At 33.7% G+C, this 14,630-nt stretch overlaps 1 non-coding gene across 1 annotated transcript; it reads right to left on the reverse strand.

Moving 5' to 3' along the window:
* Nucleotides 1–10,702: 10,702 nt before the first annotated feature.
* On the reverse strand, nucleotides 10,703–10,774 carry Trnae-uuc (transfer RNA glutamic acid (anticodon UUC)). Its single transcript has one exon. It is a non-coding gene; the product is annotated as a tRNA-Glu (tRNA).
* Between the last annotated feature and the right edge of the window lie 3,856 nt (nucleotides 10,775–14,630).

The following is a 14,630-nucleotide window of genomic DNA, read 5'->3' on the forward strand; positions in this document are numbered from 1 at the left end:
AGAGTAGAGAAGGTATTAGGTAGCATGTGGTAGATGCAGCGTCTAGCGTAAGGTTCGTTAGGGATGAAAAAGATTAAGAGGAATTATAGCGTGTTGGGGGAAGCTTTAATGAATTCTAAATAAATAAGGAGAAGCTTATTATATATAGTATGATATATAAGAATATAAATTGTCTTTAACATAGTATTGAGATTAAGGGGTATATGTATTATGGTTGAATGGGGGTAATTGTTGCTGTGTGGTAATTTATTATAATGGTTTATGGGGTGTCTATTTTCTATGGAGCTGGTAATTTTTCATTAATTTGGTGGGGTGGGGGGAGGTTATGCAAGGTTGTAAAACTGAAAGGTAATATGCTGCAATATATTTATAAGTTTTTACTGTTATGATATATGGAGTATGATCATAAGGGGGCGGTTGGAGATTAGGGTGGCAATGACTATAAGTGCGTATAACTTGATGTAAAAGGTTAAGTATTCATATTGATGTTAAAATGGGGGAGTAAGGGAACCATAGTTACTTATGAGAGTGGTAAAAATATACCAAATAATAGTAGGGTAATTATAATGGTAAGGAAGATAATAGTAATGACAATTATAATAATAGTAGTAATAATAAAGTTGAAAATAAATTAGATGTAAAAAAAAAAAAAATTTCATATTAAGAAAAATAAAAGGAAATAAAAATAAAGGCAAAATTAAAAGTAAACATTAAAATTAAACATTAAATATAGTGTTACCAATAGTTGTAATAAAATTAAATTCAAAATTACTGTTAATGACAGTGAAGATGGAGATAATAGTAGCAATTATTGTAGCAATGACGGGAGTGATAATAATGATATCAATTATAATGAAGATTATAATTATAATAATGATGATAAAAACAGTAATAATAATAGCAATAGTAATAGCGTAAAAAACAGTGCAGTAATAATAATGAGAATGCTTCTACCACCACCTCCAAACATCACCATAAACATTATCAATAATATTAATGTAAGTATTGTTAATATTAAATTATTAGGGGGTCTTTTATAAAATTTGTGGAATTGATCTGTCTCTTTTCTCTTTTAAAGCTATATATATATATATATATATATATATATATATATTATTTTTTTTTTTTTCAGAAGTTTTTATTTCGGTTTTGATTCAAGCTAATGCACCCAAGTCATGGATATTTTTAGTTCATTTTGAAATGGCAACTTTATAACATATAACAATCGATAGAATATTAACTCTATAATAATATATACGAAATCTGCAAGAATTAAAATATCATATTTAAGCATACTTTACGACCAGGCTTTGCCGGGCGTTCACGCTAGCTTAGATAAATATTTTTACAGTTTTAACAAAAAAAATATATCAGAGCATCTTCATTTACACTGAACATCTACAGAATGCCAACATCAATATATTACATATGAACATATGGAATTTCCACAGGTCCTGCTAGTTATAATAGCGATAAAAATAAGGCAATAAAAAATAAAATAAAAAGGTTAGTAACTGCGATACTGACAATAATAACTAGTTACAAGTAACTAGCTAACTGAAACATGCTCATGAATGTGTAGAGACTTATCAATGCTTATGCAAAAAAATTTTACCTTGCCTTACTTCGGTATTGAGCACTCTTGTATTAACCCTGTTAAAACTTCATTGGTTACTTTACCTCTGGAAAATATTAACCTTAAATTATATGTATGTACTAGGAGGGAGACTCGACGTTGCCTGGGATCGAATGATGATCAACGAATATTTTACACTCCTATATTTTTATTTCTATTAAAATCCTGGAGGAACTTTACATGCCTCTATGCAGTAACTTAGTCCAAAATATATGTTATTCCACATTGCACTCTAGAGAATCTACTGTTTCTTTTATAAAATTATTTTATTTTATAGAAATTTCTTTCCAGTTAACAAAAAAAAAAAAACATTAAGAAATTTACGTGCGAGTTTTTAACCTACAGATCACATCATACAAAAAACAAAGCAAAAAAAAACCCATAAATTTTCAAGTCTTATAAAATTCTTTGCAGTTAATAAAAAAAAATTAAGAAATTTACGTGCAGATCTACAGACCATGTCATGCAAAAAAAACAAACAAACAAACAAAAAAAAAAAAAACAAAAAAATGCTATCAACTTACCCACAGTAGAATTTTCACAGCCCATTGTTCTATCATTGTTGCTAAGCGACGACATGGAAAAAATGGCTTTATCGGTGATAAATAAACTAAAATAACGGTTTTGATTATCGGTACTTATCGGGAGTATTCTGAGACAAAACTTAACTAAGACCACTCCCAGACTTATACAGTAAAGTTCTGTAAATTATAAAGAGAATTTGTTCAGCCGTTTCGGAGTCTATAAGGAATGAACTCACACACAAACACACAGAGACAAAGTTGCATTTTTTGTAGCGAAGAGGTGTGTGTGTGTGTGTGTGTGTGTGTGTGTGTGTGTGTGTGTGTGTGTGTGTGTGTGTGTGTGTGATACGAAAACAGTAAATAAAAACTTGTCTTTCTTTTGGTTGCAAAAGATAAACATATCAGTTGTTTATGGACGCAAAGCAAACAAAGTGTCTTCCGAGGAGCAATTATAACTTCTCTGTTATTGGACGACGCCATTAAAATCGCGATTCTATCACAACTGCCAACCTTTTGTCGTCTGCCGTTGTTCTAACCTCGTTTTCTGTTAAGGGCCTTTGTCCTCCCGGGACCATTGTCACGTTCGTGGCTTTTCTGTTATCATTGCATGAACCGACTGTCTAATCTATTCTCACTGTTCGTCGTTACACTGGCCATTTTTATTTTTTATTATTATTATTTTTTTTTTATTTTTTTTTTATTTATTTATTATTATTATTATTATTATTATTTTTTTGTGTGTGTGTGTCTGTGTGATGTCATCTCTCGTATTCTTTCGACATTTTCTCACAAGCGATGACACAAACAGCAATTACGAAGAGGCGTTCCAACAGTAATGCCTCCAGCCTCCGCTTAATTTTTTTTTTTTTTATCCGACCTAATGAATCAGAGAGGATTGCAAATTGCATTGTTCTAATGACTGAACTTATGCATTTATAACCTAAAAGTTTCATCTTTCTGTTGCAGATATTGACGGGATGAGACTCTAAGAAAGCAACTCTTGACATGTCACATGGACGTGTGTCAGAAACAGAAATTTTAGCAAAAATGTGTTGAGAATTGTGGCGATTATGTAGAAAATACATTTTGTGTAGCACAAAAGGTCACTCGTTTTTTTTTTTTTTTTTTTTTTACACAGGAATCACCACTTATCAAGGCACGGAGGCCACTCGAGGATAAGGGTTAATGGGTATACATTAGTCAATGTGATTATAGCGTAGTAAACATAAGTAGTGGGAATTTTGTAAATTGGATTACTTATAGGGACGGTTCATCAAGAACTTGTTTACGTTGGACTTGAAGACAATCAGATTGTAGTTTGCTGGGAAGCAGGCAATCAGAAGAGTTCCACAGGCATGCAGTTCTAAGAAAGAAGTTTTGTTCATGGAATCTGCATTTAGGTTTAGGCATAAATTATTGAAATTGGTTTTGGTTAGATGAGTGTTTTTTGTGAAAGTTTGGCAGGGGGGGGACCATAGATTGAAGCTCAGCTGAGCACTTGTCATGAAAATAATGATAAAGCAGAGACAGGCTCGCAATGTCTCTTCTGTGGGGAAAAGGTTGCAGGGAAGAGGAAAGGTCATCCTCCACTGAGCTACAAAGTCTATTTTGAATTCTGTCAAGGCAAGATAAGCTGCTTCTAGCAGCTCCTGCCCAGATGTGGCAACAGTACTCCATTGTTGGCCATACCTGGATTTTATATAGGTAGAGAATTGCATCAGGAGTGAGATATCTACTGGAGGGGTAGAAGGATCCTACCATTTTTCCTGTGACCTTGGCAATGGATTTGATATATGTGTTCCATTTTAGGTCAGGAGTAAAGGTCAAGCCCAGAAGCTTGTCAAAACATGAAGCCTCCCCAAGACGAGAGCCATTCATTTCAATTGATGCCAGATTGGTATCAGAGCGTAGATGGTGTAGAGATAGAAGCTTGGTTTTAGATGCATTAAAAGTAACCAGCTACCTTTTTTCCCATGCTCAAGATCAGAGAAGAGAAAATCAGAGAGAACTTGGTTGTTTACGGTCTTTGATGTTCTACCATAGATTGTAGTGTCGTCAGTATAAATGTCTATGAATGATGTAAGGATGTGATTTGGAAGATCATTTATGTAGATTAGGAAGAGAGTTGGGCCCAGGATGGACCCTAAGGAACTCTAGCATTAATACTGAGAGCTTCTGATTTCTTCCCATCAACCACTACTCTTATGAACCTATCATAGAGAAATGATTTAATAATTGAAAAGACATTTCCAGCTATACCATAGCTGGAGATCTTGTGAAGTAGTCCTTTATGCCATACCTTATCAAAGGCCTTAGATATGTCAAGAGTGATTGCCCTAGAGAGGAAGCCTCCATGGAGGGATTCGTTAATCCTATGCGATATAACTGTAAGCACGTTTGCTATAGATCTAGCAAAACGGAAACCATATTGCATGTCACTAAGAAGGTTATTTTTGCTGAGATGGTTGACTACTTCTCTATTTAACACAGATTCCAGCAGCTTACTCATGATGCAGAGGAGACTTATTGGTCTGTACTGAGAGGGAGATGAGCGATCACCTGAATTCTTAAATACAGGGCATACTGATGAGATTTTCCAAGGTGTTGGGAAGCATTTCTCCGTAAGACAACACTTAAATAATTTGGAAGCACATCAAAGACCATAAACAACCAAGTTCTCTCTGATTCTCTCTCCTCTGATCTTGAGCATATGGTACAATGGGGAAAGAGGTGGCTGGTTACTTTTAATGCATCTAAAACCAAGCTTTTATCTCTACACCATCTACGCTCTGATGGCAATCTGGCATTGGTTAAAATGAATGGCTCTCATCTTGGGAAAGCTTCATGTTTTGACAAGCTTCTGGGCTTGACCTTTATTCCTGACCTGAAATGGAACACGTATATCAAATCCATTGCCAATGTCGCTAGAAAAATGGTGGGATCCTTCTACCGCTCCAGTAGATATCTCACTCCTGATGCAATTCTCTACCTATATAAAAGCCAGGTACGGCAAGCAATGGAGTACTGTTGCCACATCTGGACAGGACCTGCTAGAAGCAGCTTGTCCTGCCTCGACAGAATTCAAAATAGACTTTGTAGCTTAGTGGGGGATGACCTTTCTTCTTTCCTGTAACCTCTTTCACACAGAAGAGACGTTGCGAGCCTGTCTCTGCTTTATCATTATTTTCATGACAAGTGCTCAGCTGAGCTTCAATCAATGGTTCCCCCCCTCACCAAACTTTCACAAAAAACACTCGTCTAGCCAAAACCACTATAAATAATTTCCCACACTCTTTATCTGTGCCTAAACCTAAATGCAGATTCCATGAACAAAGCTTCTTTCTTAGAACTGCATGCCTGAGGAACTCTCTACCGATTGCCTGCTTTCCAGCAAACTACAATCCGATTGTCTTCAAGTCCAACGTAAACAAGTTCTTGATGAACCGTCCCCCTAAGTAATCCAAGTCACAAAATTCCCACTAATTATGTTTACTATGCTATAATCACATTGACTAATGTATACCCATTAACCCTGATCCTCGAGTGGCCTCCGGGCCTTGATAAGTGGGAATTCCTGTGTAAAAAAAGAGTCAGTTGACACCTTTGTAAAAAAAAAAAAAAAAAAAAAAAAAAAAAAAAAAAACGGTTTCTCTGTTGATCTGTCTTTCAGATATACGTCTCATATTGATAAGTGATGATTACTGTGTAAAAAAAAAAAAAAAAAAAAAAAAAAAATTGGTCGACTTTCTGCAATCACAGAAGTTATTGGCTGGTGGGATTACTTGTTCTTGTTAGAGTGCCATAAGAATGGTACAAAGGAGAAAACAAGACGAAGGCTTCATGTGGTTAGGTTCAAATTGATAAGAGTAGGTAATTTTTAAAATAAATTTGGTGCTTATTCAAATTGAACCCGTGGTACAATGATTAGAATACTTGGAAAAATCAATTGTAAAAAGTGATATTCTCCTGAATGCTTGAAGGTTCAATCCTCAGTGTGGGTGACCAAAAAATACAAAAACACAATTATGAATTACTTAGGACCTCTATCTAGTCATGACTGATGGAACAAGTGAAGTAAATAAACGGTTCCGCTCGAAATTCTGTCCACGTTCCGGAGTTCGACAGAAACATTCCCGAGTTCGACAAGATACACCTGAAGAAGGTTGGAGGTTACATCGACCGAAATGTTGAGAAAATCACACTCAAGATTAGAATAGTAGTTCGATGAATCCAAATAATATGAATAACTAATCCTCATCTCAAAAATTCAGAAACGTCATAAGAAAGGTTCCCAGACAATGTTGATGTTGATACTCATATTTAATTTGATATAAACCGTGTGCTTTACATTTTCTGATCATATTGCATTTTTGGGGTGCTTATTCAGATTGGCACTTATAGAGATAAACAAAAATGAAGAAAAACTTTTATAATATATCTATTTGTCATAGAATGAAAATGGTATATTCCAAAAATCACAAAAATTAATCAAGTAGTTTTCTTTTTTATTCACCAAAAAACATGATTATGTTTCTGAATTTTTGAGATGAGAATTAGTTATTTGTATTATTTGGATTCTTCGGACTACTGTTCTCATCTTGAGTGTCATTTTCACAACATTTCGGTTGATGTAACCTCCGACCTTTTTCTGGATTAGAGTATTTGGAAAAATCAATTGTAAAAGTGATATTCTCCGGAAGGTTGAAAGTTTAATCCTCAGTGTAGATGAAAAATACAATTACGAATTAATTAGGACCTCTACCCGATCATGACTGATGAAACAAAGGCATGCTACTCTCGTGAGGTAAATAAAGGGTTCCGTTTGAAATTCTGTCCAAATTTCTGAGTTCGACAGAAACATCCTGAAGTTCGACAAGATACACCCGGAGAAGGTCAGAGGATAAAAGTGTATCAAAATATAATTGTAAAAACATTTATTGAAAAGTCTGCTTAAGAAAATATAATTTTAATAAAAAAATTTTGTAATTAAAGGAATATTGGATTTTTTATAAAGTAAAATTTTCTTTTTTCGAACAAAGTAACAATTTAAATGAAACCTTTTTCAAAATAAAGCAAAATTGGACGTTTTAAAGATAAAGTTTCCGAAGAATTTCCCAAAAAGTAGGAGTTATCGTTCACTATTCTTTGACTGAAAAGCGCCACATGGTGACAGGTTAGTGAAACGCACAAAAAAAAAAAAAAAAATTCACCGTCCGTATACTGCAGAAGTGCCGAAATATTTATTGATTTAAACTTCCAATAAAACTTAAATCTATATATCACCTCCTCACAAGTGTGTTTTTGCGTATGAGAAAATATATTTTGTTTTAATTTAAAATGTGTTTTTGCAGTAATCAAGACAAAATAAGAATTCTGTAGTTAAATATTTAAAGATTTATAAAAAATCGGATTCGGGAATTGTATCAGAATCAGTAAAAATATTGGAATCGTTCCATTACTAGTTAATTCTATAAGTTAAATTAAAATCTGCTAAAGGTATTTATTTAACTAACATTCAACTTTAAGTAATGCTATTAGAGCAAGAATAAGACATGTTTAGAAATTTGCAAATATTATCATTTTATAGACATGGAGGAGTATAAGAAGGCTATAGCAATGCAGGGAATCGACTGTTGTATTGGTGTGGCGTATGAACAAAAATGGACAAACGGAGGATGGTCTTATTTGCTTTTGTTATTTTTATCTTTGTATATCCATTTTTTTTTTTTCAAGATAATCACAATTTTTTTTTTTTTTTGAAGGACATTCTTTAGTCATTTTTCTTTTAAAAAAGAGATATTATTCTCGAAATATTAAAACCTGCACCATCCTGGTTATATCAAACAGTAAGTTCATATTTACCGGTTTGTATTGTGATTATCATAAAAAATAAATGGATATATAAAGATAAAACAAAAGACCTTTCGTTTGTCCATTTTTTTTTCCTACATCACGCCAATACAACAGCCAGTTCCCTGCATTGCTATAGCCTTCTTATACTCTTCCATATCTATTTACCAGTAATGCTTCAAGCAAACCACCTTTCTTTTTTATTATTTAAAAATTTTTACAAACACGATTTTATAACATTTACAAGTTATTAATAATTGATTGTTTTTAACTCGAATATAAGAATTAGGAATTGATTGTCATTTATTTTTATTGTTTTTGTCTCAAGGTATATCATTATTTGGCCTAAATGAGACACGAAAGATTTATTACAGGTGCTTTCCAAATTAGCATTTGTTGGAGAAGAGTTCTGAGCCTTACAATGTGGACAAACTCAGCGCAGGATTTTATCCTCGGCTCCCAAAATAAACAGAGATTAGATCGTTCCAGTAATAATCTGGTCCCTGTTGATTGCGGTGTAATGCTGTTCCATGTCCAGTTCTAGGAGGTTCACCCTCCCAGGTTTTGCCTTCTCTCCTTGAGGAGGGGTTAGTTTATAGCTGATCGCTTGAGGCGCCCTAACTGGGGAATGCCGATAAGGATGCCCAGGCACTTTTTTTGCGGGCCAGAGTTCCCCTAATCGAGGGTGCTGACTTTTCAACCCCACTTTCCGATCCTGGCGTCATAGTTCTTGCAGTGGGAGAGAACTAAATTTTCTTAGAATCTGAACGAAGCCAATCCCCACAAGATTCTTCCCCATGAACTCTCAAACAATCAAAGTGTTAGCTGTAAGAATTTTCTTCTCACCTGTTTTTGTCCAAGGCAGCGGCAAAAAATTAACAATTACAACAAAGCATACCTTTAAAATTTTATTCGTTTTTCGTTGCAAAAAAGGAAATGCGGGTTTGTATTACTGTACACATAGATTCGAAAAAGTTGTCAAAAAACAAATATATAACAAATAAATGTTATCAAAGGCAAGATAAGTTACTTTTCTACCAAACTGGATATATTTTTTGTGTTTTTATTCAATGTAACATGTTTATTCAGCTCGAAAACCACACAGTGTTTACCGATGTATTGGAAAATTCAAGATGGCGTCTTATTCTCTCTTTAACACGGTAAGTTTGGGAAAAGATGTTATAAATAAAAAAAAACGGATAAAATACTGTTAAAAACTCGCTCAATATATGTTACCGTGACATAGTTTGACATATATTCGGCCGGTTTTTAATAGGATTTTGTATAGTTTTTTATTTATAACACCCTTTTCCATACTTACGGTGTTAAAGAGGGTGTGAGACGCCATCTTGAATTTTCGAATACATCGGTAAACACTGTATGTTTTTCGAGCTGAATAAATATGTTACATTGAATAAAAACACAAAAAATATATCCAGTTTGGCAGAAAAGTAACTTATCTTGCCTTTGATAACATTTATTTGTTATATATTTGTTTTTTGACAACTTTTTCGAATCTATGTGTACAGTAATACAAACCCGGAAATGCCTATTTTACCTCTGCGTAGAGCTGGTAACACCTCAAAGGTAATTGTGGTGATCATCAAAGAAGCAAGCGGCCACGAGTTTGTGTTTTGTGCAAGTGATAAATAGGTGGAACACCACTCTGTTGGTTCTAATGGGATGTGCACAAGAACTGTCGTGATTTGAACCCAGAATCTGTCCATTACAAAGAAGAGATATGCAGGTTGTGGTGCTGTCGTGGTTGAGGGTCTGCGTATGAGGACTTTTTTTTTTTTGCTTAGAGAGCGTTGAGACCCGTGTACTGTAAACAGTGCTTTGCATTGTGTTAAACCATTTTTTTCTTTTTTATTTTGCTACAGTAATAGTCCGTTTATCTTCAGCCGGAACTGGAGTTCGGGTTCAGCACTACTTAAAGATAAGATTACTTACAGCCGTTTGAAGGGGTTGGTATGATGCCTTCTGATGATGGATTCAATTCTTGATGAGAGTCGACATCAGAGAAGTTCATAAAGAATGGTCATTTGAAGGAATTGTCATTAAAAATAGGTTAATAATTCTGACCTTAAAAAGTCTCTAGGAGATATATATAATAATAACAGCCTAATCATTAAAGCTTTAAAAATAGTCTCAAGGAGACGAAGGTAGAGGCACCAAATGCCTCATATACAGTGAGAGTTGAGTTTCATGTTTCCTGAAAAAACTAAAAAAAAAAAAAAAGAGGCATTCAAAAACCCGCCAAGCCGATATCACTCGGCGGTTAAAATCTCGACCAATCTAATTCGTCTAGACAAAGACAGTGGGTGGCCAATCAGCCAATGAGCGGCTTGCTTATAATTGTAGAATTTCTTACATATCGTCGTTTTGTCATTAAATTATTAATTGAACTAACGTGGTATAAAACTATAATAGTGTAATAATCTTAAGGCTGAAAAATTAAAAAACCAAATAAATAGAAATAACAGAATTTTCTTTCTTTTTTTTTTTTTTTTTTTTTTTTTTAAGAAGGGGATTGTTTTTTTTCCTGGGTTGACAAGATTCATTGGAAGATTGAGGGTTATATCGGCCAAAATAAATTGTGAATATAACAACGCAGATAAGAAGAGTAATTCGAATAATTTAAATAAAACATGGAAATAAAATATTCAAATAAATTAAAAAAAAATTCACGTTCCCACACCGGGAATCGAACCCGGGCCGCCTGGGTGAAAGCCAGGAATCCTAACCACTAGACCATATGGGAGAACGCATGACATTTAGCGCAATTTTATCATATTTATAATAATGACAGCAGCAGCAGTAATGGCGGAAGAAATTGTTCTATTTTTATCAGTTTGTTTTGATTTAACGTTTTTTCGAGAGACGATGGACTTCAATGGCGTCACGCATTTTTAAAAGTTGATTATTTTCTAAACGGCACAATTGTAAAACGATTAAACCTTATTTAGCTAACCATAATTAGTTAAGAGCCAAATATCTTTCAGTCTTTGCTTATTCTCAAGCACCTTGTTTATATTTGATACTTGTGCAGTTTACGGACCGTGCTGAGATAACGTTATGCTTTTCGACTTTGTGCTAATCAAAGAGCATAACGTTGTTATTTCAGCATGGTCCATACAACTGCACAAGTACCAAATAAACAAACTGCCTGAAAAACCATTCTTAACATGAGGAGGGGGGCGCTTTCGCTTTGATAACTATTCTATTCTTTCAACTTACTTGGTTTACACCTTAATATTTTCCTTTAAAATGACGACCTTTATAGGTTTTCGGGTGTGCTGAAAACGAATTTCGCATGTAAATTTTCCGTAAATAAGTTGTTTTCCGGATATTAAGCAATGTAATTCTTTATGTTAAAAGTAGTGGCCATTGTTTTACGCGCATATTTTTGCCTAAACAAGATACCGTAAAAATCGAATAGTTTAATTTAAAAATCAGGTTTATTGTTTACTTACGGTTATCATGATATAAGATTTCATTGTATGGAAGACCAAAGCGAAATTTACTATATTTATTAAGAACAGGTTGCCAAGAAAAAAAAAAAATTGTTAGAATAAAAATATTTATTGAAATTGGTAAATTTTTACGACGTACCTCTCACTGTCTCGCCTCATCTTATTATAAACACCCCAACCTCCCCATGTTAAGAACGGCTTTCGGACCCCCTTCCCCCACATCGAAAGCCGTTCTTAACATGGGGAGGTTTGGGGGGGGTTATTCCGAAAGCCGTTTTTAACATGGGGTGGTTAGGGATGTTTATACTACGCTGGGGGGGGGGCAGGTTGTAAAAAAAAAATACCAAATTTTAAAGGTTTGATTTTTATAAACCTAAGTTTTTTTTTTTAGTAACCGCCATTTGCAATTTTCAAATACATCGGACGGTATGCTGTGTGTTTTTCGAACTGAACAAACATGTTACATTAAATAAAAACACTAAAAAATTATCCAGTTAGGAAGAAAAGTAACTTATCTTACCTTTGATAACATTTATTTGTTATATATTTGTTTGGTTTTGTATTACTGTACACATAGATTCGAAAGAGTTGTCAAAAAACAAATATATAACAAATAAACGTTATCAAAGACAAGATAAGTTACTTTTCTACCAAACTGGATATATTTTTTGTGTTTTTATTCAATGTAACATATTTATTCAGCTCGAGAAACATACAGTGTTTACCGATGTATTTGAAAATTCAAGATGGCGTCTCACACCCTCTTTAACACCGTAAGTATGGAAAAAGGGAAACTCGTCTCCGGAAAACTCGTCTCCGGAAAACTCGTCTCCGGAAAACTCGTCCCCTTTCGCTAGGTAGGAAAACTGGTCCCTTATTGAATAAATATCGATTGAAAACACATTTTAGGGTTTGTATTACTGTACACATAGATTCGAAAAGGTTGTCAAAAAACAAATATATAACAAATAAATGTTATCAAAGGCAAGATAAGTTACTTTTCTACCTAACTGGATATATATTTTTTTGTTTTTATTCAGTGTAACATGTTTATTCAGCTCGAAAAACATGCAGAGTTTACCGATGTATTGGAAAATTCAAAATGGCAGCCGACTCTCTTTTGGAGAGGGTACGTTTGGGAAAAGGTATTATAAATAATAAATTAGACAAAATACTGTTAGAAAACAACCGAATACATGTCAACTTATGTCACGGTAACATATATTGAGCGAATTTCTAACAGTATTTTGTCTAGTTTATTATTTATAATACCTTTTCCCAAACGTACCCTCTCCGAGAGAGAGTCGGCTGCCATTTTGAATTTTCCAATACATCGGTAAACACTGCATGTTTTTCGAGCTGAATAAACATGTTACACTGAATAAAAAGACAAAAAATATATCCAGTTAGGTAGAAAAGAAACTTATCTTGCCTTTGATAACATTTATTTGTTCTATATTTGTTTTTTGACAACTTTTTCGAATCTATGTGTACAGTAATACAAACCCAAATTCTTTTTATATTAATATAAAAAAAAATATGCGGTCTCGTTTATGAACATAATAAACGCTTTTATTAAAAACACAAAAAAAAAACATTAAACAAGTAAAAATATTTTTTAAAAAATATTATGGGGTGGGGGCTATAGTTTATTTTAAAAAACAATATCTCCTTCAAGAACGATCATAAAATCGATATTTATTCAATAAGGGACCAGTTTTCCTACCTAGCGAAAGGGGACGAGTTTTCCGGAGACGAGTTTTCCGGAGACGAGTTTTCCCGAGACGAGTTTTCCCGGGACGAGTTTTCCTAAATTCGGAAAAAGGTGTTATAAATAAAAAAACTATAGAAAATACTATTAAAACCCCGCCGAATATATGTCAACCTATGTCACAGTAACATATATTGAGCGAGTTTTTAACAGTATTTTATCCATTTTTTTTTTTATTTATAGCATCTTTTCCCACACTTACCGTGTTAAAGAGAGAATAAGACGCCATCTTGAATTTTCCAATACATCGGTAAACACTGTATGGTTTTCGAGCTGAATAAACATGTTACATTGAATAAAAACACGAAAAATATATCCAGTTTGGTAGAAAAGTAACTTATCTTGCCTTTGATAACATTTATTTGTTATATATTTGTTTTTTTGACAACTTTTTCGAATCTATGAGTACAGTAATACAAACCCGTAATTTTATTTCAATATTTAAATTGTTGAAGTACATTTACGATATATTTTATTGGCGCTTTCTTTTTCGTCTTTTTTTTGTGTAACATTTTTTTTTTTACATCAGTCATGCTTTCTTTTTTTTTTGCTTGGCCTTCGGGACAAGATCAAAGTGTAGTATCTGTTCCTCAGATGCTGCACTTCTATTTCTTGTTCTCTTTCGGTGGAGGAGAAATCCTTCACGACTGAGACAATTTTTATTTTTGTACCTTTTCTCCACGTTAAAAAACGACCCTGGTGTCTAACTCTGTCCCGTGGGGAGGCATAGTAAATAGGTACAATAATAAAATAATCTCAACTTGGCCTTTTGGTCAAGATAAAAAAAAAAAAAAAAAAAAAATTGGGAGTTAAGTAGGATGTCCCCCAGTATGAAAGGGTGAATGCGGTATTATGGTGAAAGATACTAGCTGAGAGAAACTTTTGATTTTGTTTAGTTCTGGAGTGACAAGGATGACCCCCCCCCCTTTGAGTTGGCCATGTGCCTAAGTTTTTTGTTCAGTGTTCATTTTCAATGTATCTTTAACATGAATAAAAGATTTAATATCTCAAAGTGTAGTATCTGTTCTCCAGATTGCTGCAGTGCTGCACTTCCATTTCTTGTTCTCTTTCAGTGGAGGATCAGTCATTCACGACTGAGACAATTTTTTTTTATTTTTATACCTTTTCTCCACGTTAAAAAAACGACCCTGGTGTCTAACTCTGTCCCGTGGGGAGGCATTGTAAATAGGTACAATATTTCTTATAATATTCTAATAGTAAAATAAAGTGGCATTTATTAACGATACTAAAAACACGTTGTTTGATTAAAAGTTATCCTATTTAGGTTTGAATTAAAAACAAATTGAAAATTCTAATGTTTCATAAAGTTTACTTTTTCTTTGTTAAATTTTAATATAAAGTTTGGTACTTGT

This window comes from Euprymna scolopes, chromosome 28 (assembly GCF_053919585.1).
Source record: "Euprymna scolopes isolate OS-2025 chromosome 28, ASM5391958v1, whole genome shotgun sequence".
Taxonomy (NCBI): Eukaryota; Metazoa; Mollusca; class Cephalopoda; order Sepiida; family Sepiolidae; genus Euprymna; species Euprymna scolopes.